At 47.0% G+C, this 22146-nt stretch overlaps 1 protein-coding gene across 4 annotated transcripts in view; it reads right to left on the bottom strand.

The window, feature by feature from the left end:
- BMP2 (bone morphogenetic protein 2) overlaps positions 1 to 22146 on the bottom strand; it is a 203322-nt gene that overhangs the window by 65796 nt on the left and 115380 nt on the right. The gene's annotated exons all lie outside the window — the stretch shown is intronic.

Here is a 22146-nt window from a genome sequence, read left to right as displayed (position 1 = left end):
GGAAGAGATTCCATGTTCACTCATTTTTCTCAGGCTCATTCCAAAAAAGAAAGCCAACCCCTGCCCTATTTTGGACAGGTGGAGGAGAAAAATGGATGTAATGGACATGTCCCAAAACACATGCTACAGAACCAGGCTCATTTTGTCTGGCAGGAGGCCCTGATGTGTCTGAAAAAACAGAAGGAAAGACCCCCAGCCCCACCAAGAACAAAGGCAGGAAAACCCAAACCCCAGTGTGGAGGGCAAGAGGTGAATTGGAGCCCTGCTCCCGGTCCCGCTCTGTGCTGAACTCCCCGTGGGCCGATGCTGGCTGGGAGGAGCGTGTTCCCTTGGGCTGTGGCAGCCAGACCGGTTTGGTGACTGCTGCATTTGCTTTTCCCTGGCCCCCGCACTCCAGGTGCTGCCCCTCATAATCCTAATCCATCCCTGTGGTGCAGTGCCCCGTCCTGCCTTCCTGCACAACAGCGCAAGCAGCTCCTGGGTTTTCCTTATGATCAAGAGGAGGAAGATGATCCTATGGCTGCAGGGAAGGATTAGAGCTTGGAATCTGTGCCCTATTTTGGGCTATGCTGTTGGGCAAATTGAATTATCTATGCTTTCCATAGTTCCTTGTAAAGAAACTTTACGCTTGGAGATGAGGACATTATCCTACTTCCTTCCCACTTGGAATGAAATATCTGTCGATTCTTTGCAAGATGCAAAGGGACCCAAATCCCACACAAATACGCCTGCAGATACTTTTCAATGGATTTTATACCTAGAGGGTCCCATTGGAATGCAAATATCCAGCCCTTCCCAATTAAACAAGTTTCTGTACCACAGATAACGTAAGCTAAAGGAAGTGGAATAGTCCATATGGAAATAACCATCCCATTTAAAACATTACTAAAACTGTTACCTTTCAGTGCACCTGGAAAGGAATTGTCGATGGCAAAGCACCAGTGGAGCACAAAGCCAGAGGGACGTGCCTCTTGGAGCCACCTTTCCGTGCTGTCTCAAGGTCTTGGGAGAGCTGGAGAGACACCAGCAGGGCCATCACCTACCCTGAGCTGGCAGAGGAGACAGGGGGCCCTGAGCCCCACAGGTGAGGGGATCCATCCCAGGTGCCACAGCTCTCTCAGAGGTAAAAGCCGATCCTGCTGGAACTGCTTCTTCCCCCAGTGAACGCCGGGGCTGCTGCAGGATGTGGCAGAGGCACCCAAATAGGAAAGTCTCAGAAAGAAAAAATCTGCTGTACTGTCTCCTGCCATCAAAGCTGTGTCAGAAGACTGGATTTGTGTGTGTTTTCCTAAAGACACAAAGCCCCTACATGCTGATCCCATTTTAGCCCATTTAAGAGTCCAGCCAACAAAATCACTTTTGGTTCAACTTATTCCTGGAAGCATGTGGGGCACTGACCCCAATATCTCAAAGCGAAGTCCCAGCTCTTCTGCAAAACCTGGGATCATTTTTTCCAACCAGTGTCCCATCTCAGCTATGGAAAATCGCCTTCTAAAGGGGCAAATACCATTTTTCATCAGTGTAACAGCACACTACAGCCACAACACACATGGTTGTCGCTTGTTTAATTAAGGAGCTTAATTTCCCTCACTTGTCTGTTAAGGCATCACACAGGTGTTTCATTTCAGAGTGCATTAGTACATGAGGCTCTAAGCCTAAAAGCTAATTTTTAGCTTAACCTAATAATGTTAGTAATAACGACCTGTGATTACTGCCTTGTGAATCAGAACCTGTGATACTTAAAATAATTAGCACCAAAACCTAACTAGTACCTTGCTAAATTCAATATCAGCCCTAAACTCTTAGCACTGAATTGAACTTTAAACTGAATGCTGGTGTGGGCTTCCCCACCCCCCTGTATTTTATCAAATTTCATTTTGGAAATGTAGTTAAAGTTTTGATCACCAATCTTTTCTTGGAGGAAGAAACTGTGGTATCAGCACTAGGTACAATTTGATTAAAAAACAATGTGCTCCCTGCTGTGTTTGGAGCACACCTTTCCCCCCAGCTGGGGAATTGCTGCAGGAATTACCACACTGACCCAAACCTGTGGTCAATGAAGCCCATTAAGCTCTTAGTGGACACCTCTGGGGGCTTCTGAGGGTGACAGAAACCAGCTGGCTTTGGGAAAGGAAGCTTGGCTAAACCTTGGCACAGGAGATTCCTCAGTGTCTTTCCACCCCAAGAGAAAATCATATCCTCACCCTTTTCGCATCTCTTTTTGACAGCCAGCCTTTCCTCCAAGGTCAGACAGAGACTCAGCTGTCCTCTGCCTCTGGAAAGGAGATGCCTGTTCCTTAGGCGGTGGCTGGCACTCCTGGTAAGTGAAGGAGTAAGAAGAGAGGCTCAGAGCCCAGGGACTGGCTCCCCTCTAACAGCTGCAGGAGAAACAAAAACCTTTCCCAAAACACACTCAACAGCAAAGGAGGAGACAGAAGGGCTTTGAAGTGTAGCTCTTCCTCTTGGATCAAGTGGGAAGAGGTGGGATCACAGCAGGCGCCTGTGAGCAGCCAGTAATTACGGACATGAAAGTGGGATGACTTGGAGGAGGTCAGGAGCTCTCAGCAGCGTGTGGCTTGTAGGCTTTTCCCAGGACCCCACAGCTTGCCTGTGACCATCTTATTTTGTGGCTCAGGCTCCTGTTGCTGACAGGAGCAGCTTCCAGCTGATGCCCCACCACAACGCAGGGGTTTGGAGGCCACACCTGACAGACGGACCCGACCCAGGCTGGTGGCTGCAGCATCCAGGGCACCAACCCCAGCTGGGAACCAGAGACAAACCAGAGGTGAAAGCTGCTGAAGCTGGCAGGAATCACTTATCCTGTGCGTGTGCCACAGAGAGGAACAACCAGAGCACAGACCCTGAGCAATAAACAGTATTGCAGGCATTACGAACACGCGGGAGAGCTCTGCTGATGAAAGATTTGTAGCTGTTATTAATATCTGCCGAGTCCAAGCTGAGACCTGAAGCTCAGTCTGAAATTGAACCTTCTCCAGGTGCTCAGATTTCCTGATGTTGATCTGCCTGACAAAACAACAACAACAACAAAGGCCTGAAAACATGCTGTTGATTTGGAGAAGAATTTCCTCCTCGCATCCAGGAAAGTTCAGAGAAGAAATCGCTTGCCTGGGATGCATAGCTGTTAATACCTTCTCACAAGCTTTCCCACCCACAGAATGAAAAGCAAAAACCAGTTGGCTCTGGGGTATAAACCAAATTAGAAACAGGGAAGGGAAACCTACCAAGTACCCACAAGGAGTTTGGCTAAAGAACTATGATGCTTCTGAACGTTTGACTTGATATTCTCTCACAGAAAATGAGAGGGAGGCCAAAGCCTAAACATTCAATTGCTTTTAAAAATGCTACTTTAAGCCTTTAAGCCAATTTGGGAGATATTGCAAATTTTGTCCTGATGCAATAAAAACAAATAAAAATTCCCAGTTCTAATCACGTTGGAAGTCAGATACCCTAAATGTCCTCTTTCTGTTATTTATCCCAGCTGCCACATGATCACAGCCCAACATGAGCAAGTCTAAGACCAGTTATGGTTAGTATCTGTGAAAAGAATCCTTAAGAAAACAAAATCTCCTGGATGTAAAAAGCTAAAGTTCCTGCAGATCATTCCCATTTTGTTAGGACACAGCATTGCTATGGGAGACTCTGGATGTAAAAGGCTCTCTGAGCTCACTCATGTTCACAGAAGATCCTAGAGGACGTTTTATATGATTATGAGCATCTTAGCCAATATTCACCCTGGACTATTAGAATTTTATATTGTTTCTATTATTGATTACATTAATTACTGGCAGGGTCCAGGGCTTTCAGCCCGAGCCTCCTGCACAGCCCTGACTGCTCCAGGGTTTCCTTCCTTCCAGAACTGTCTTCTGCAAAGCCTCTTAGCCAAGCAGATCCTGCACCTTCCTCACTACTACCAGGTGGAGTTTGGAGCAGTTCTCCTGCCCTTACAAGTCAGCCAGCAGTGAGTCTGCAGCTCCCTGCAGGGCTCCAAAACCTCCTGCGAGGGTGGAGCAGGAAGGAAGAAGCTCCCGCAGTTCCCATGCCAGCTGTCAGGAGGGATGTGCAGCACCAGGAATGGCAGAGCTGGGCAGCCATGAACAGAGAGGGAGAATGGATACTTGGAGGTGAAAGGTATGGAAGAGGAGGGAAAGGAAAGGCAGGAATAGAAAGAGATGCAAGAAAACTGGGCTAAAAAAAATTAGGTGTTATTAAACTACTGGAATGTGCTTCTGCCCAGGTTCCTAGGGATGGTACATGTAGAACAGGAGTGAATATGCTGTGACCATAACAGCAGCAGGAGAGTGGGTCTCTGGTTCACCTGGAAGGAAGGAGGTGCATAGGCACTTATGTAGCCTCTGTGAAAGAAAACGTTTGGCTCTGAAGTGTTTGGCATCAGCTCCTGTGTATCTCCACAAGTGGATTTCCACTTGTCATGCAGAAATCTTTGCATCCTTCCCATACAAAGCCACACCTGAGTCCATGCAGGACTCCTTGACACAGTCACATTTTGCAACCACATTCCTTTTCTCCCAAAAAACCAAATGTCATTCATTGCAGCTTCATAGGATTTGATTCAGAATGGAATGAAAGTAATTCAATATAAATGTAACAGTTTTCAGCACTTAGAAAAACTGCCCATGGAGACCACTTTGCTTCAGGCTTTTGCTTTCTGGGCACTGTGAGAAATGGGCTGGGGGCTGGGGAGAAGTCACTTTCCACAGGAATTTGTGTGATGGTGCTAATCTCCATCTTCCAACTCATCTTTGGACAGCAGTGTGGGAGGAACTGAAACGTGGGGCAAAGACTCACATCTGAGTAAACAACATCAACAACTGAGGCTTTTACACCCTGTGTGGCATTGGCCAGCGATGAAGGGTTTCCCTGCAGCCACAAACCTGTTGTTCGACCTCTCTCCATGCACAGACCTGTGCACAAATACACACACAGAGTTTGGGGGCCCATTCTTACAGGTCAGCCCTTGCTTTCCCCCATCACCCTTGTCCTGTGGCATTGCTGCGCTGACCCCAGTGCTTGGTGACCCTCAGTGGCTGTTTCAAGGAGGAAGAGGATGGGGCTGCAGCTCCCTGGGCTCTTCCTCCCTCCCAAGCCTGCCTTGAAGCATTTAGGCCTTCCTGTTCATTTAACCTCCAGCACCGGATCGACCTTCGCCCCGCCCGGGGCCCAGACCCTCAGGGAGTGCGAGCTGTTGCCACCTCGCTGGAGAACTGCTGTGGTGGCTCCATGCCATCCTGCCGGTGCAAACAATCCTTCGAGAATCCTTTCAGGTGTGTTATTAATTCACAGGGAAAACTGTTGGTAGATTTTCATTGCATAACACAGCCAACCTCAGGACCAAACCAGAATAGAGGTGTTTAATCAGAGCAGTCCCCTCCAGTTCCCACGTCAGGGAGCTGAGCCAGATCTACGTCTGAGCTCTGCTGCTCGTGAGCCGGAGGGACCTGGGGGTTCTCCATGCTGCTCTAAACATCCATCAAAACAACTGTAAATGAGTTATGTTTCAAGTATGCAAGAAGTTGCTTCTCCATGCCAAAAAACGATTAATGTTCTCAGGCTTCCAGCAATGCAAAGCAGAGTCTGCAATGTCCTGATGAGAGATAGATGCATTTCCTTTTAGACAATTAATATTAGGGGTGGGTTTTATTGCTATTCTTTTTTATGTTGTTAACATCCTGCCCTCTTTCCTGGTTCCTCCCAAAGAGCTACAATGCAATTTGCAAAACTCCCCTTTGTAAGATGTAAACATTTACTAAACATTGTCTTTCCACTTTGTATTATGACAAAAGAATAGAAGTCAAGATGTTAAATATATTTTTGTATTTGCATCTGAAAGCCCCAGGCCTTCCTGAACATACTTGCAGATAACTTCTATTGTTTCCAGCACATTGTTACCTTTTTCTGTGGATCATCAGCTCCATGAAAATCCAAGGGCGAGGTCTTTGCTGGAACACTGCATAGGACCCACTGCATTACCAGTGTATCCATGCCATATGATGGTCACCTGTGTTATTGCTGATTGTTTGAAACCTGATTGCTTCATCCTGGACATACCCAGCCTGGCCTCCAAACACACCGCTGGGATCTGGGAACCGGAGCGTTTTCTCCAGTGTGATCCAGCTAAACCAGAGGCTGAAGCAGTGACTGCAGAGGGCATTCCTAGAGCCGCCAGGCGCTTTGGCAGCAAAGCCTCGGGTGGTGGGAGTGCTCCTGCTGTCCCTGGGGGGTGGCCAGGCTGTCCTGGCTGTCCCAGGGCTGTGGTGCTGCAGGACAGAGCAGGGACTGCGCAGGCTGCTCAGGAGGGCAGCGAGTGCTGACAGACCCCGAGTGCAGAGCACAAACCACTGCACACCAAAAACCCTCCTGAGCGTTCTCTGAAGCCAGGAACACCTGGAAACACTTCAATCACCTCCCTCACATCTCCACTAGATAGAAGAAATCCAGTGCCTTCATCAACAGTGCCTTTGCCAGAAGCAATGAAAACAGGACCTTTAGCCTGGTTTGGACGGAGCCTGGAATGCCCAAAGCTCCTTCTCCAGCTGCCCAAAGCCCCTCCCTGAGGCCCCAGCGGAGCGTGGCCACCTCAGCCCCTGCAGCAGCGCACTCACCCTGGTCTTGTGTTCTCTCCTTTTGTGTTTGCCTCTCTCTCTGCTTGCTGTAAACACCATCCTGTATTTCACAGATGGTGAGAGATGGCACTGCATTCATTGTTGTTGTAACGTTCTCCAAGGGTGTAAAATAAAACCAGTTTTGCGTTCCATATCCCTAAGCAAACGCCTTTCCTTTCCCTTTCTTCCTTGTTATTTTGTGCATGTGTGTACACATACATTTTTTCAGGAGTAAAGAGCATAGTTTACCCCACTACACATACACACACGCATTCTTTAAGCACAATTATTTGAAAAATTTCCTGTTAAAATTCCTACTAAATAAGTAAGCATCATTTAAAGAAGAACTGCTTAGCGTCACTTGGTATTTTTTTTTAAATAATATGAAAATTCAAGATGTGAGGGTGTAAGAAGAGATGCCCAGACTGACTCCCTAATACAGATGTGACTTTGGGACATGAATTTACAAAACTGACTGAGGCAAAGGAGAGAAGACTGATTTTTTTTCTAGAGCCATAGGAACAGTTTCAGAGCTTAAATCTTTTTTAAAATCACACCGCAACCACAGGAGCCATCTTTGTGAAATTTTTGGAGGGAGGTGGGGCTGTTTGTTTGTTTTAAATAGCCTGTTAACCTCATCTGCTGCTGCAGACAAAGCCTTAGGCCAATCCTGCAAACACCTCTGGTATTGTTCAGAGCAGTTGCTTTTGCACCTGCCAGGAAATTTGTAAGATCAGAGACGCAGAGACGCAGATCCACCTCCTGCAACCTCTTTGCCTTCCTGGAAACTCCCCCAGAATAGCTGACTGGGTAGGATTAGGCTCTTGCTTTGGAGGTTGATTATGTGATCTCTGTTTCTTCCAGCCTTGCCAGCCAGGGCTTACCTCCAGATGAGTATTTCAGCACGTGCTTAACCTTAAGCAATGAGATACTCATGCTTGTAGTTAAGTACAGGCTTAAAAATTTTGTTGGAAGCAAATCACAAGCACATTCTTACATACTTCTCTGGGCTGGGCTTAACCAGAGCTCTCCTGTTAAAACAGACTTTTCTTTTTTCTCCCAACACTTAGCCCATCACTGTCATTTCCCTCCTCAACTACCCTCTCCAACGCTTCATTCCAGTGAAACGAAGGGGAAATGACATTTTCTCCTACAGCAGTAGATCAAAATTGACAACAAGCATTAGACTGGGCGTGAATTTACAGGAAGAGGTGATTCCTTTTATTTAGCACAGCTATCCCAGGCTAACTGTACACATGGGTCTGTCCAAGATCTGTCTCTCCCTGAAACAGCTCCTCTCACACATCTTGCACTCCCACAGCTCTGCACGACTCCAGGCACACACCGAGGCTTTATGGGGCTGGGGGGAAGCTGCCTCCTCTGTTAAGCATCCAGGAAAACAGAAGGAATGCAGCGTGTTGCTCCTGCCTAGCAGAGAGTTAATATCCTTGCACATGAGCCATTTCACCTACAGCAAGAAGTGAAAGCATGCGACTACACCCAACAAATGATCACAGAGCACCCTGCAGGGAATGTGCTTCCATTTCAAAGGGAGAGATCAAAACCCACAAAGAAAAGAAGGGGGGGGGGGAAAAGGAAAGAAAGAAAGAAAGATGCTCCCAGCCTGTGCATGAGATCAATGTTGGGCCCAGGCTCAGAAGTTTTCAGAGAGGAAGGGAAAGATATGGACAGAAGAATCATAGAGCACCTTCAGTGCCGCATTATTTATGTGCTGGGGGTTTGATCCTACACACCAAAATAAATGGGAGGTTTGCCACCAACTTCAATGGAAGCAGAAACAAGTCCTATCACCTTGAGGTTTATTGGCTGTCTGCAGAAAGTTTTAAATTTTATATAGAAATTAAACCGAGGATAATTTGACAGTTTAATGGTGACATCGTGGTTTTTACATTAAAAGAGACACGAATTTATCCTTTTGGTTATTTTTTTTCCCGCCTGTTGGTTTTTTTAAAGATGAATTCTCATGTTTCAAGGGAAGACTGATAAAAATGGGACATTCCTGTGCATAAGAAAAAAAGAACTCCAAGCTCAGTCGGGCCCTACATGCCTCACTCAAGGCTCAGTAGTTTGAAGCAGTTTGCATTAGTGGTAGCTGCAAATTAGCCATCCTGTAAGTGCTCCACTCCCCTGCCAAAAACAAAGACTGTCCTAATTTGAACTATGCCAAATAGGGCATTTGACCATGAAAAATGAATTTAAAGAGATGAAAAAAAGAAATCGAATCCTGTATTTGGCACCTATCAGCTGGTCCAAAAAGTGAGGAATCTGCTGAGTGACAGAACCAGGCTCAGGACTCCCTGCAGTTCCAGCTCCTCAGGAAGTCCAGACCTAAACTGATGTGGAAAAGCCCGAGCAAACGACTTCCCTACCCCTTGGTCATTAATCATTGATTATTAAATTAATCCACTCATTGAAGCCAGTTAGTGCCAGTGCAATGAGCTGGCCCAGTAAGACTGAGTTGGGGCTCAGCAGCCTGATGGCAGACATTTCAAGTTAGGACAACACTCACACTTCCACCAATACGAAGCTTAATAAAATGATCTATCTCCAGCTGGTTTGGTTCATCTCTTTGGAAATCCAAAGTACTCTGAGTGGCAGCTCCTGATCTCCAAGCAGACTGGGACAGGACCCAGAGTCTGTTAGGATCTGACAGTCCAGAAGCTGCACAGGATGGGGAATGCAGGTGGGAAGTGACAGAACTGGTGAGCAACAGTTACCACAGTTACCACAGTGCAAGACCACAGCAGCCACCCAGCTTCACCTGCCACCTTAAGGAGGCCTTTTCCAGCCATCCTGTGGGACCCTTGGAAAAAGGAGTCATTCACTGGTCTCCCATCCAGCACTTGCAGGAAGGTGGCTGTGCCCACAGCTCTCTTGCCCCGCATCCCACAGGGACATGTCCCTGTGTCCCTGTCACACACAGGACAGCTCAGTCCTGGAGACAGCAATCACCCGTAAGCTCCAGGAGTGGGAGCAGCCCCTGGAGCAGAGGCAGATGGGAGAGGGGATGCAAGTGGGACAGGAGGAAACTTTCACACAGGAATGAAAAAACTCTAGTTCTTCCTTCTCCCACTAAAAGATTCCACCACCTAGGACTGTATTATTTCTTATGAAAATACAGGAGGATCCTTGTTCTGGGCAACAACAACAACAAAAGCCTTTAAAACCAACTGTGAAAAATACAGCATGACCAAAACTATTTGAATTTGTGCCATGTTCTGTAATGAGGTTTTTTTTTGATTGCTGGTTTGGGGGAGGAGGGAAGAGGAAGAACAGCAAAAACATTTCAAATCAACCTAAAAGCATTTTTCTTCCCTTCTCCTGATATTTTTCCACTTCAGTCAGTGCACCGGAGAACATCTCACTCCCACAGCCCTGCCACTTCCAGCCCCCCAGCAGCAGCACTGAGGGATTTCTAACACCAAATGGCTGGAGCAGAAACCTGTCCTGAGGCAGTGGGGCTGGGGCTGCCCTCCATGGGCCACACAGACCCCACATTTGGCCCCCGAATTTCCCTGCCAGAATCCGGGGCAGCCTGGGCAGCATGCTCCGGCCGGTGGCTGCTCCGAGAGGAGACAAGCCTCTGCTGCTGGATGCATAATCTCCAATTTATACAAAGCTTTGAAAGGCATCCAACGGTCTAATTGGGAGGCCCTTAAATTAAAGTGGGGATGGGATTTGGAATCCACTTTAGAGCCTGCGGTTTGGAGGGAAGCATGGGGATCCATTTCATCTGTGTTGATATCAAGGGAGCCCAATATAAATGTTTTCTGGCACTTTTATTCCTCCAGCCCTGGGGTTTACATGAGGGTTGGCTTTTTGTTCAGGTTTTTTTCTTTCTCTGTTGTTTTTTTGCACTCTGAAGCCTCTTCCAAGCATAATTTTGGAAGAGGGGTGTTACCACAGTGTCTGGGGCACCACCACTTCTTGCAGGTCTGGCTGCTGGACCATGGCACTGTACCATGCCTGTCCCCTCACTGGTGGCAGCTGCCCTGCCCAGGTGGGACATCGGCAAAGGGGTTCTGGATGTGCTGCCAGGGAGTGGTGGGCAAGGGGAGCTGTGCCTGTTGCAGGAGCCTCGGGGCTGCTCTCAGGGATGGCTCTCTTTCCCCAAGCCTCGGCCCTGCATTTCCACAGCTCCCCTCTGGCCTGGGGCTTGGGAGACAGCTCTGGAATGGCTTTATTGCCCACCCTCAGGAAAGCTCTGCTGCCCTAAGCCACTATGTCAGAGCTGAGGCAGATGCTGGGGGCAGGATGAGGGGGTGGGCAGGAGATGATCTCCATTTGCACATCTGCTTTTAATTGGACTCTGGTGGAATATTGAGTCATTTTGCATCACTCGGAACCTGGCCCACTGACAAGGACCCCGTGGCTGAACGTATCCCACCACCCTTCACTCCCAGTGCAAACCAGCATTTTTTATTCCCTAGCCAAAGAATTACATTTCTATTTCACAGGATCCCAAAGCCTAAGGGGATGCTTACATCCAGCTTGTCCCACTACGGCGAGTGAACCTCACCTAAAGGTGAGAGACTGCAGGGTGAACACTCACCCTTCCAATGTGCTTTTTGCTTTGAGGTCTGACAGAAAACCTACAGTGCATTGGGAAAGGAGGGCTCCACGTGGGCTCTCCCCAAGCCCCCTCCCCAGCTGCCACAGCATGGCCAGACTGCAGCGAAGCCGGGCTGATTTACGGCGCTGGAGAGCCGACCTCAGCATCCTGAGGGTGCTGGAACGTGTCAGCAGCTGCTCAACGCGGCCACTTCTCCTCCTAATCTTCGAATAAAATATTCAGCAAGCAGCCAGAAGGAAAATGATTTGAGGGAGTGGGAGTTTTCCCAACTTTGTATTTTTGCCGCCAGAACAGAGTATTGTTCCTCCTTGCCGCTTGAAGTGGTTTCTGCTCACAAAAGCCCTGCAACAACAATGCTGAGCGTGCGCAGGAAGTTCCCTTCACATCTCAGTGACACGAGGAGGAGGAACAGGGATTGTACAGTGCATGCAGAAATATAAACATGAGAAATGACCTCATTTGTGCCAGCGTTCCCAGTGATTGTATGGGTTCATGGCCAGAATTTCTCCTGTGGCCTTATTCCTGCTCTCCTCTCCCGTGTGCTGTATGCTCTGATCAAAAAACAGGATAGGATCGTAAATGAGACTTGGCTTCATGTCGTGCTTTCCCTCCAACTCCTAAACCTCATCCCCAGCCAAGCTCCACAGTCATTCTCCTGGAGCTGGGAGGGAAGTTGGCTTTGGCCCTGTCCCCACGGGGAGCGACCGTGCTGGTTGGATGCTCCAGTAGAAATTCCCTGGTGGGAATTACACACATGTATGAAAATAAGGGATAAGCTTGAGGCTAAAGTCCTGGCATGAGATGCAGAAAAACTCGCCCTCACCTCCCAGCCCTCCCTCGGTGACACCTGGCTAATCCTGGGAGCACACACATTACCTTCACCCCCAGCAGCAGCTGGGCAAAGTGTTCCGGGTGTTTCTCGCCTCTCCAGAAAAGCCAGCTGGGACGCTCCATCCCCCTCCTGTGACCCCAGAGCTGCGCCTCACTCGGGATGACCTGCTGCTGGACACACCTTAGCCCAGCACCAGCTCTTTCTGGCCAGTGAGTCACAAATCCATGGATATCCTAACCAGAGCGGAGGTGGCTGATCTGCCACACTTCTATTTTGCAAGAAGCAGTGACATTTCGTGAGTGTCTGTGCGTGGGATCAGCTTCAGAAGGACAATTTCCCACAGAAAAGAAATTAGTCAGGATGTTTTGTTTCATTTTAAGTAAAAAAAAAACGTGAAACCCTTCCACAGGATTTTTTTTCCTTGTGAAACAAATAAATATCTGGCTCTTTTGACATCTGAATACCTGCTACTTTACCCTGTCCTGGGGTCACAATAAGCATCAGGGACCCTGAGAGCAGATTTGGAAAGTCTCAAGACTCCAGGCCCTGGAGCAAGGCCCAGAGCAGGAGCATGGCCCCCACTCAAAAGGGTTCCTGGGTTCCTGCCCAGGAGCGGCAAAGGTGGAACCCGCCCCTGCAGCTACATCCCATCAATCTTTGTGCCTGGAAAAAATGTGCCCACAAGGTTACCCTGAAACCATCGCCTTGAGGGGACCTGGTTGTTCAGCTGGAGACTCTTGGCTTGGGGAGCCCCGCTTTGAGCTCCACGTGTCGGCCAACAAGCTCCACATCCTCCCAGCTCCGCGCCCAGGGCCGTCCCTGCCTGTGCGTGGTGCACAGCACCCACCTTCCCCCACCATGCGGCAAAGCATGCCGGCACAGCTGCCCCCTCCTCCCAGGAAAAGGTGGCTGTCGCTCGGTAGCTGCCTCCTGCTCCTCTGCCAGTCCCCTCCTTCATTAAATTAACACCTCGTTAGAAAATGCAAGCCGCTTTGTTCCTACAAATGCTGCTGGAGGGTGTTTACTTTCCTAATGAATATCCTGTGTAGAATGGAAATCTGTCCCTGGCAGTCCTTAACAAGTGCTTCATTAAGCTGTTTGGAAAAAATGTTCCTTTCTGTTCTCCTTTGAACAGGTTAGGCTTTGCTCTTTTAAGCCGGGTTTTGGCTGCCTCCCCATACCTGAGAGGATGGGTGGAGAGGTGGCCATCTGCTCCCAGAGCAAGCAGCTTTTCCAATCCCCAGCAACAGGAAATGTGCTGAGAGACAGGGCAGCCTCTCCACCGGTGAGACAGCATCCCTCTGCTCCCAGGAGCAGTCTGGCACCCCGGCAGAGCAACGGCGAGAGCAGCACTCACCCGCAAGCGCAGCTACGGGATTCACACTCTTACAGTCCTGTTACAAAACGAGGCGAGGTCGACAGCAAACCAGAAATGTGAAAAAAAGAAGGGCGTGGTGGATGTAGGGGCCAGACGACCAAAGTGATGTTAGGCGTGGACTCCTTAAAAAAGTTTTGAGAGTAAAACTTAACAGCAGATCCTCGGATTTAAATGTAATTTTGTCTGTGTTAGTGATGGCAATTAAAATTGCTTATAATTCTGTTTAATAAAGCTCAGGTTGAAAACTGACAGCTTGGGGATAAAAGTGTATTTGATGAAGTTTGTTCCTCAGTCAATACTGGAAATAGGTACCACCCAGGTTGTCTTTCACCCAAGACCCAAAGAGAGGTCACAGAAGGACAGAAAACATGTGGGGCATCCTCTCAGGGCAGGTCCCTCTTAAGAGACCTGATCCTCTCTCACTGCAGAGATGCCAGTACAATGCAGGTATGACAAAAGCTCAGAAAAACCACACACTTCAGTAAAATTGTGTGTTGCTCCTGTCACTGGTGGTTTGGCCCTTGGGATCTTCATCACCCAGCTTGGCACCGGCCGCACAGCCCTGACCTTGGATGGCAGGGCCTGCACTCTGCCCTTGGGATGTTTGCTTTGCCCAGCACACAGCTTACAAACTTGAGAGGAAATGTTTGCTCCGCATTGGACTCTCCACTGGTATTTAACCCAAATGTTCTAATGGAATGGGGGGGGGGGGGGGGGTGTGAGTGTTTCAGGGTGTTTTAGTGGGTTAAGGAGGGTTTTTTTCCTTTCTTTTATTTCTTTTTCTTTGCTACTGCGTGGTGAAGGGCTGCCATCCAAGTCACCAGGCACCACCTACAAACCTGAGAGGCACACACGAGACACGTGAGAACAGCAGTGACATCAGTGAGCACGTACCAAAATCTGAACCAGAACATGCAGCTGACAACATAAACCCAGCATCTGCAGATTGAGGAAACCAGCCAGCTTCCCACCAGTCATCCCATTAGGACAAGCTCCCTTGTTAAAACTCTGTTGATAGAGGAGTGGATAATTAACCACCCAATGTCTGTACTGCACCAGTGATTGTCCAGCGTTATCTGACAGTGGTATCAGAGATAACACTGCACAATGGCCTGTTTGGAAAGGTGGGTAAAATGGAAAGAAGTACTGGAAAGTTTGCACGAAAAAAATAATGGCAATATTCAGATGCTAAGCTGCTAAATTCAACTGTTCCACATAAATACCCATTTGATTTGGAAAGCTTTCCTAACAGAGGATACATAACTTTGATGGAAACAGTGGTATTCCAGTGGCTGCGCTTTCCCTTTGCTCCATCTCTTAGTTCATAAGAGAGAAAAAGGAATTCATCTGCCACTGGCCATTGAAAGGAAGTGGTATTTAGAAGCCACAGTGTTGACAGCAGAGGGAAAATAGCTGAAGCACCCCAAAATACCAGACACAGAGCAAGGCGGATCATGTCAAGCAGTTTTCTCAGCAAAATCTGAATCCAAATTCTGGCCACCCAATCTGGGAGATAAATTGTTCCAAACCAAGGAAAAAAAATAGTTCTCTGATAACCAAGAGTAAATAATTTAAAGAATAAACATGTAAGTCCAGTCTAGCAGCCTACAAGCCTGTCCTAAATCTGAGGATGTCTGCTTTTCCTGTGGCCGGATGATTCCAGCTGGCACATCCATAGGTCACCTCCAGCACTCAGACCTAATTAGCATTGCCATTATCTACTAATACATGAACCAGGATTAAATGCTTATAAACCAAGGTGGGCTACATCCTGCCCTTAGTGACCCACAGCCACTAGGAACAGCTTCCCCAAACCACTGGAGTCACACATCTCTTGTAACTGAGATTAGATTCTAATGTGATACCTCTGAGGATTTTTTTTGTTGCTCTCCACTTCATATGAGCTAATGAGCAGCTTTGCCTCTATCAGAAAATTGGACAAATGTGCAACCCAACAAATTGTGTTTGCACCTCTGTCAATTCTACAGGTAAAAAGCGCCCCACGGATTCCAAAAGTTGTGTTTCACACACACATTGCTCTTACTCTGCAGGGTAAGGTCACACAGGGAGGAGGACAGGACAGAGGTGGGACTGTCTTCCTTACCAGCAGCTCTGCAAAACCATCCCCATCAGAATGTCTGCACTACTTATTATACACTAAAAAAATATCTTCAAAGGCAGGCAGGAAACAAAACTTATCAGCCCTGTTCCTGGAGACGAAGGGAAGCCATGACATGGTGAAGGACCTCTCGCTCCCTATTCCTGAACGCCTTTCAAAACATGATCTTGAATAGGTTTTACTGGACCTCTGCATCTCCTCAAGGTTGGGTTAATGAATCATATCTAATGCTGGAGACATTGGCAGAAAGCTTGTCAGCCTACTCCACACTTTATTCACTTGCCATAAATTTGGGGGAAAAGAAATGGAATAGCACATGCAAAGAGAGAGGGAAGAGGAGTTTTTTCTTCAGCCAAGTGAAAAAATGGTACAAGAAGGGAAAGAGATCAAGCAGGCAGACAAGCAATAAGCTCATCAATAAACAGAATTGATAACAGAAGCCCTTCAAAGACTGACCCAGAGTTGTCCTCACTGACAGCAGAGGAATCCAAATATCATCCCTGCATGTTTACATCAGCAGAGAGAAAGGGACATGGGAATGGCTCCTTGAGCCACATTTCTTAAACTGAATTCCTACTGACTTCTGCACCTGTGTGGGAAAGGCAGGGGGAAAAGTACCACTTTCTAGCTAAGGGAAGGCCCCAGCATCTCCTACAGAGCATGGCAACAACTTGAGGTGCTCAGGAAACTGGAAAAGCAGGATACTGCGTGGTAAGGGAGACAAAGTGAAAACTTGGAGCTACACGATAGCTCCCTGTGGCCCTTTCTACACTATATCTGACCCCATCCCCTTTCCTTCTTCCAGCTCTGATCAGAAATTCCACCTGTTACAGCCTCCTACTCACAGTTCTGTAAAAAACCAGGACAAAACCCAGCAAGTTTTCCTGCACTGCTGCAGGAATAGCCCCACTATTGCATGACAGCTTTCACAAAGCTCATACTGTGTGATGAACTTGTCCCTGGGCTCACACCACTACAGCACCTCCCCTGCCCAGCACTGCCACCAGGTTTGAGGGCTGGCCTTCAGGGCCTCCCCCAGGGCCTTGGGTTTTAGCTGGAGACAGGAACAGCACAGGGCCAGGCAGTGGGGAACCATGGCTGCCGCCCCTAGAGGGAGAGGGTTGCTGGCAGGGCAAGGACACCTGCCCAGAAAGTCCCAGTCATTTCCCTTTCCTCCCCTTACTGTGGATCTTTTCTCAGTCACATTATTCCAAGGAACTCTTATTTTTGCAAGAACTCTGGTGTCATCCCTATTAGATGATAAACATTTATAAGCCAAAGCATAATTCCAAATACTTAGCCCTTAGTCAAGCACTAGAAAGTAAAGGTCAAACTGTAAACATCAGTATTTTTGTAAAGATTGCGCGCATTCGTGTTTTGAATTCTTGTTTTCCTTAAGTAAACCCCAGGCAAGAGATAACAGATGCCTAATTTCAAAGCCCCTGAAACTTCTAATTTGGCACGCAATGGCATGCGCTCTAATGACGTTTACAGAAGCACTCTCTGAAGCGTTCACACATGAAAAATTAAAGTGGAGAGAGTTTGTTTTATTTAAATCAAACCTATTTTCAGAAACCTTTTATCCAGCCATAAACTGCTGTGCAGCAAAAGATCAACATTTGTGCCTCCAAGTTTTCTTCCTAATAACAAGCCAGTGAGGCAGCGAGTTCTGCCTCAAAGGACCATTAGGAAAGTATTTTTTTGCTGGGGGGTGTATGGGGATGTTTGCTACCCAGACAGATAAAGACGACTTAATGTTCCTGCAAAGCCGAGCACTCAAAAGTGAGAAAAAGGCAGAATTACGGTAAATGGAGCCATTTTCCCTCCCCTCATGCATGCGCATGATGACACAGCACACTCCCATTTTCCCGGCAGGGTGCTTGTCCCGGGCTCGGCCAGGGCGAGAAGGGGCTGTTCTGACCCCCCAAAGCCATTTGGTCCTGGTGTGAGGAGCCCCAGCGCACCCCGTGGGCTCCCAGACCCCCTTGGGCACTCAGGGCTCAACCCAGAGGCAGAGCAGCAGTGCCTTGGTGTGTGTGGCACAAATAGGAATTTACCTTTGCTGTTTCCCAGCATAGAGGAGGGACAACCTTTCCCCGATTTCACAGGCTGGGAAGCAAAGAAGGAAAAGGGGAGCTGAAGCATCCATGGCTATGGGGACAGTGCAACCAGGCATGCCAAAGCTGTTTCATTTTCCAGAGCTCTACAATGATATTTTCTGTACCGCAGCTCTCCTGAGCTTCTGCTGCAACTGCTCCAGTTTTCAGGTCAGTACCCTGGGTCTCAAGTCAGACACCCAGAATATGAGGAACACTTGAATCAGTGACCACCCATGAAGAGTTTGGTTTCAGTAACTTGCCTGGAATCACGCTGGCAGAAGCACTGAAAGTGCTAATTCCCTAGTGAACATCAGAACAGCCTTTAATACTTTTTCCTCTTTCCACAAACCCCCACCTCCCTCACCATTCATCTTTCCACTCCTGCCAGAAATGGGGTAGAGATCCTTGGACAATGGTGTCTTTTACCACACAGCCCTGATTCATTCCCCAAGCAGGTCTGTAATTGTAGTGGTCTAATTAAAGGCTGTATCATAGCACAGAAGATGGGAGTAGAGCTGGGAAGAGAATTAAAGTTGCAAGATAATTTTGGTATATCCTAAATGTTTTTAAATACAGTTTGCACACATGTGTGTGATGTCCTTGACTTCAAAAAACAACAACAAAAAAAATCAAAATAAAGCTACAAAAAAATCCACTGAACAGCTGGAAGCAAATTCCAGCAGGGCTGGAACCCCTGGAGTTGCTGAAGAGCCTCCAGTAGTTTAAGCGAACACAGGACCTGTGTGAAGGGCAGCACAGTGCCTTTTGCTGTGCAGACAAGAAGGAGCTGGGGAGCTTTGTCTGGGGCCTTTGCAGAAGAGAAAAATGCCAGCTCCACTTCAGGATTCTGGAAGGGAACACGCCAAACACAAACTTTTCGGTACCACCTCCCCCAAAATACCTAGATCTCGTGCTCTCTTTTCTCCTCTATTCCACAGGTATCTATGCATTGAGGGACACAGGAGATCTGCAAACATCCATCCCCCTCCTGCGAGCACAGAGGGAGACCCTCACCCAGACATGCAGGCATTCCCGAGCTTACTCCCGCCCGGGAAATACAGCTGCAATTACAGAGCAATTCCTCTCTCGGCCGAGTCCCCCTCCATCTCCCCGAGGGACAGACCCGTCCTGGGTGGGGGCTGTGGGAGAGCAGCCGCCCCACAGCAGGGAGAAGCCCCAGCCGCTCTGCAAAGACCAGGTTTTCCCCTCAAACATCAGCCGAGCACGTGCAAGGGGAGAGGCTTGAAATGTTCATTAAGTGGCCAAGTTTGGCAGCAAAGCCAAGTGAAAGTCACTCTGCTGCCAAATCTCAGCAGCACGGTGGTGCTAGAGCTGCTCAAATTGGCGGATATCTTACTGTTTCAAGGCAAGAAAAACCTCTTTTTCCCTTTTCCCAAAAAGCTGGTGGTGTCAGTCCCACATCAGCCACATGCCACACACACAGAGCAGCTCTGCCACTGAAACTTCTGCCTTGTGAAGAGAAGGGTTTGTCCCGATTTACAGCAAATGCCTGCAAAGTTTTAGATTTCAGATCCACCCATCATAATAACAGAAACCCCCACTATGGCTGAAATTCCTTCCTGTAATATTTTAAAAAGTATTTCTGCGATATCGCCCATGTGCCACCAATAAAGATGACTTTTGTACCACTCTAGCCATGGGCATGGTTGATTTTTTAATATTATTACTTTTGATCAGCTGTCAGGCAAGAAGGTTTTTTATTCTTACTTTTCCCTCACTGGGCTGAGCAGCTCATCATCTGTCTACCTCAAGCTGAGAACTCTCATTTTACACTCACAAAGTTGCCCACATTGTCTTTGCAGACCTATTCCACATAATAGGCAAAGAACAAATGCGCTAAGAAAAGTTGCAAGTGAATTAATTGGGAATAGGCAGAGCAGACAAGAGAACACACCTCTGTGTTTAAGCTGTTAGGAACAAATATCCATCTTGTTAAACACGATGGACCTCCAAAAGCAAATTAACTGTCCATATTTGGTTCTTCAAAAGGAAGCCACCATGGAGACTGGGTCTACCAGCAAAATCTGGTTTTACTGGTCTCATGTTGGACAGTAAAGTTGGCTGCAGCTGCCAAAGCTGGGACTTCAAAGAACAGAGGATTTGCTGGAAAAGATTCAACCAAGTCCATTCCAGAAGCTCTTCCCTGACCCTACACAGCAACAGCTACACAAGAGGGAGGAGAAAAAAAAAATACTAATCCTCCTGTCTAATATGTACACTTTTTGGTCTTTAGAGCAATTATTTTTGTGAATAATTGTAAAATTAGTGACTAATATACACACTTTTGCTAATTTGGACTAATTGCTTTTCATAGTAGTTATGTTTAAGCTCGGAGCAAAGACTGTCCACAAAGTCTGTTTTCTCTTTGGGATACTACTAAAGAACAAAGAAATTGAACCAAGTATGATTAAAGTGACACTGGCTAAGGAGTATATTGTTTTAGCAGACAGAAGCATTAATAAATCATGGTATTTCTCTCTCTCTTTTCTATCAAAGGAATTTTTTAGGACTAGACAGAGAACAGCTCTTTTTCTGAAAGCTTTAAGAAAAAAACTCAGGTCATTTGCACCTCAATTGCCATTCAGCTATTACAGATACATTCTGAAAGTCATGAAAATTTTGCCTTTGGAGACTGCTTAAACAGATCACTAGAGCAGGATAAAATGGAAATGCTTTTGGGAAACGGACAAGAGCAAAGAAAAAAATAGAGGTTACTGCATAAAATAACCCCCATCAGTATCAGTTGAAATAATTCCGGGGGAAAAGTCTCACTCAGTTCTGCATTCGGTTCTCCCAGCAGCTTCCTCCTTGCTCAAAACAAGTATTTCCACTTCAAGCAAGGGTAAAACAGAAAACAAGAGGCAACATAAATGAGCCTGATTTTCCAGAAGATCCAAATCATGGCCAGCCAAAGAAACTACTCTTGGAGCCATGTCCATCTAGAAACCCAGCCTCTGAGACACTCAGGGTTGCTACTCAGATCTGAAGTGCTGGCCAAGGTTTTCATTTTGCTCAATGATTATTATTCTGAGGCAGCAAAACGTGCTTGTCCAACCATCTGGAATTCCATGGATCCCTGCTGGCTTGAGAGTCCGGCAGGGAGATGGAGGAAACCGAGCTTTGCAATAAACACATTTTCGAGTTTACAAACCTTCCATGAATGCTCTGAGGGAAATGTTTGGCTGTTTGCTCAAGCACACACTGCTTCAAGATGGGCTTGCAATACAAGCCATGAACACTGCCCACCCCAGAGGTCCCACAGGCTGTGGTGTGACCTTCCAGAGCTCGGTTACACACTCACTACATGAACAATGCCGAGGTGGTTTGGATTTCACCATTTTTGGTTGGAATGAACCGAAACCGATACCAGACCTGTGCTGGTGCGAGCCAGTCCCAGCCAGACTGAGCACTTGGGCAGCTGGCATTTCCCTTCAGCGCCACTGGAGTTTGGGAGGTTTGCTTTGGTGACCTGTGGCCTTTCTTTCTTCCCGCCCGCCTCATTCTTTCTTTCTTTGCTATGTATGTTAATTTGGGGAAAATCATAGCCTAGGGCAACACACCTGACTGCTTCCCACCCCAAAATCATTTACCATTTAATGCACAGTTACATTCATTCTTCTGCCTTTATAGTTCCCTAATGAGCTTGAACTGCAATTAACAAAATGATTGTGTTTGCTTTAGTACAATGCACCTGCAAATACCAGGATGGGAAGTCATATTTAAAACATAAAAATACGCTCAGTACATATTTCAGCAGAAGCCTGATATTCCAGCATGGGTATGTATTTCAGCAGGTGCCAGTGGCTGCCAAATACTTTGCTTTCTAAAATATTTTAATTGGTCAGAGAGATCTTTGTATCTTCCTGTACATGCTACAATAATTTTGAGAGAAAAAAATACTAAATATTTTATTTTTCTATTGAAATTATTTCCTATCTTGCACTGAATAATTTTTGTTGGGAAAGTTCAGGTCGAATCTAGCTTTAAGGTCTCTCGTGTACACACAGAGATCTTTCTTACTTTTAAAACCATTGTTAGGATTCATTCAAAACTGCTATTATGAGAACACACCTGCCAGAAATAAATGCTCAGTTATTACTTACGTTATTTCATTGAGATTAGACTGCATACTGCAGCACATCTGCCTACACATTTTTCATGATTTTGGGGAGAAGAAAAAAAAAGAAAAGAGCAAAATCATGTTTTCTCTTTCTCTGCTTGTTACATGGAGCACAAAGTAGAAATAACATGGTGTACACAGAAACAAGAACTTGCCATATTCACATTGCTCCATCAATTGCTCTTGCTCAGTGCTTTTCTCTCTGTCACAAAATTAGAAATACTAATGAGCCTCTGGAGCTCCTCTCTTTCAACCTTCTCCTCATGAAGCCAGTTCAACTTCAGGTTAGATCAGGTTGTTCAGGACCTTTACTAGTCAAGTTCAGGAACTCTCCAAAAGAGG

This window comes from Corvus cornix, chromosome 3, assembly GCF_000738735.6.
Source record: "Corvus cornix cornix isolate S_Up_H32 chromosome 3, ASM73873v5, whole genome shotgun sequence".
NCBI lineage: Eukaryota > Metazoa > Chordata > Aves > Passeriformes > Corvidae > Corvus > Corvus cornix.
Note: the sequence above shows the minus strand (reverse complement) of the source record. Positions and strands in the feature narration are given on the sequence as shown.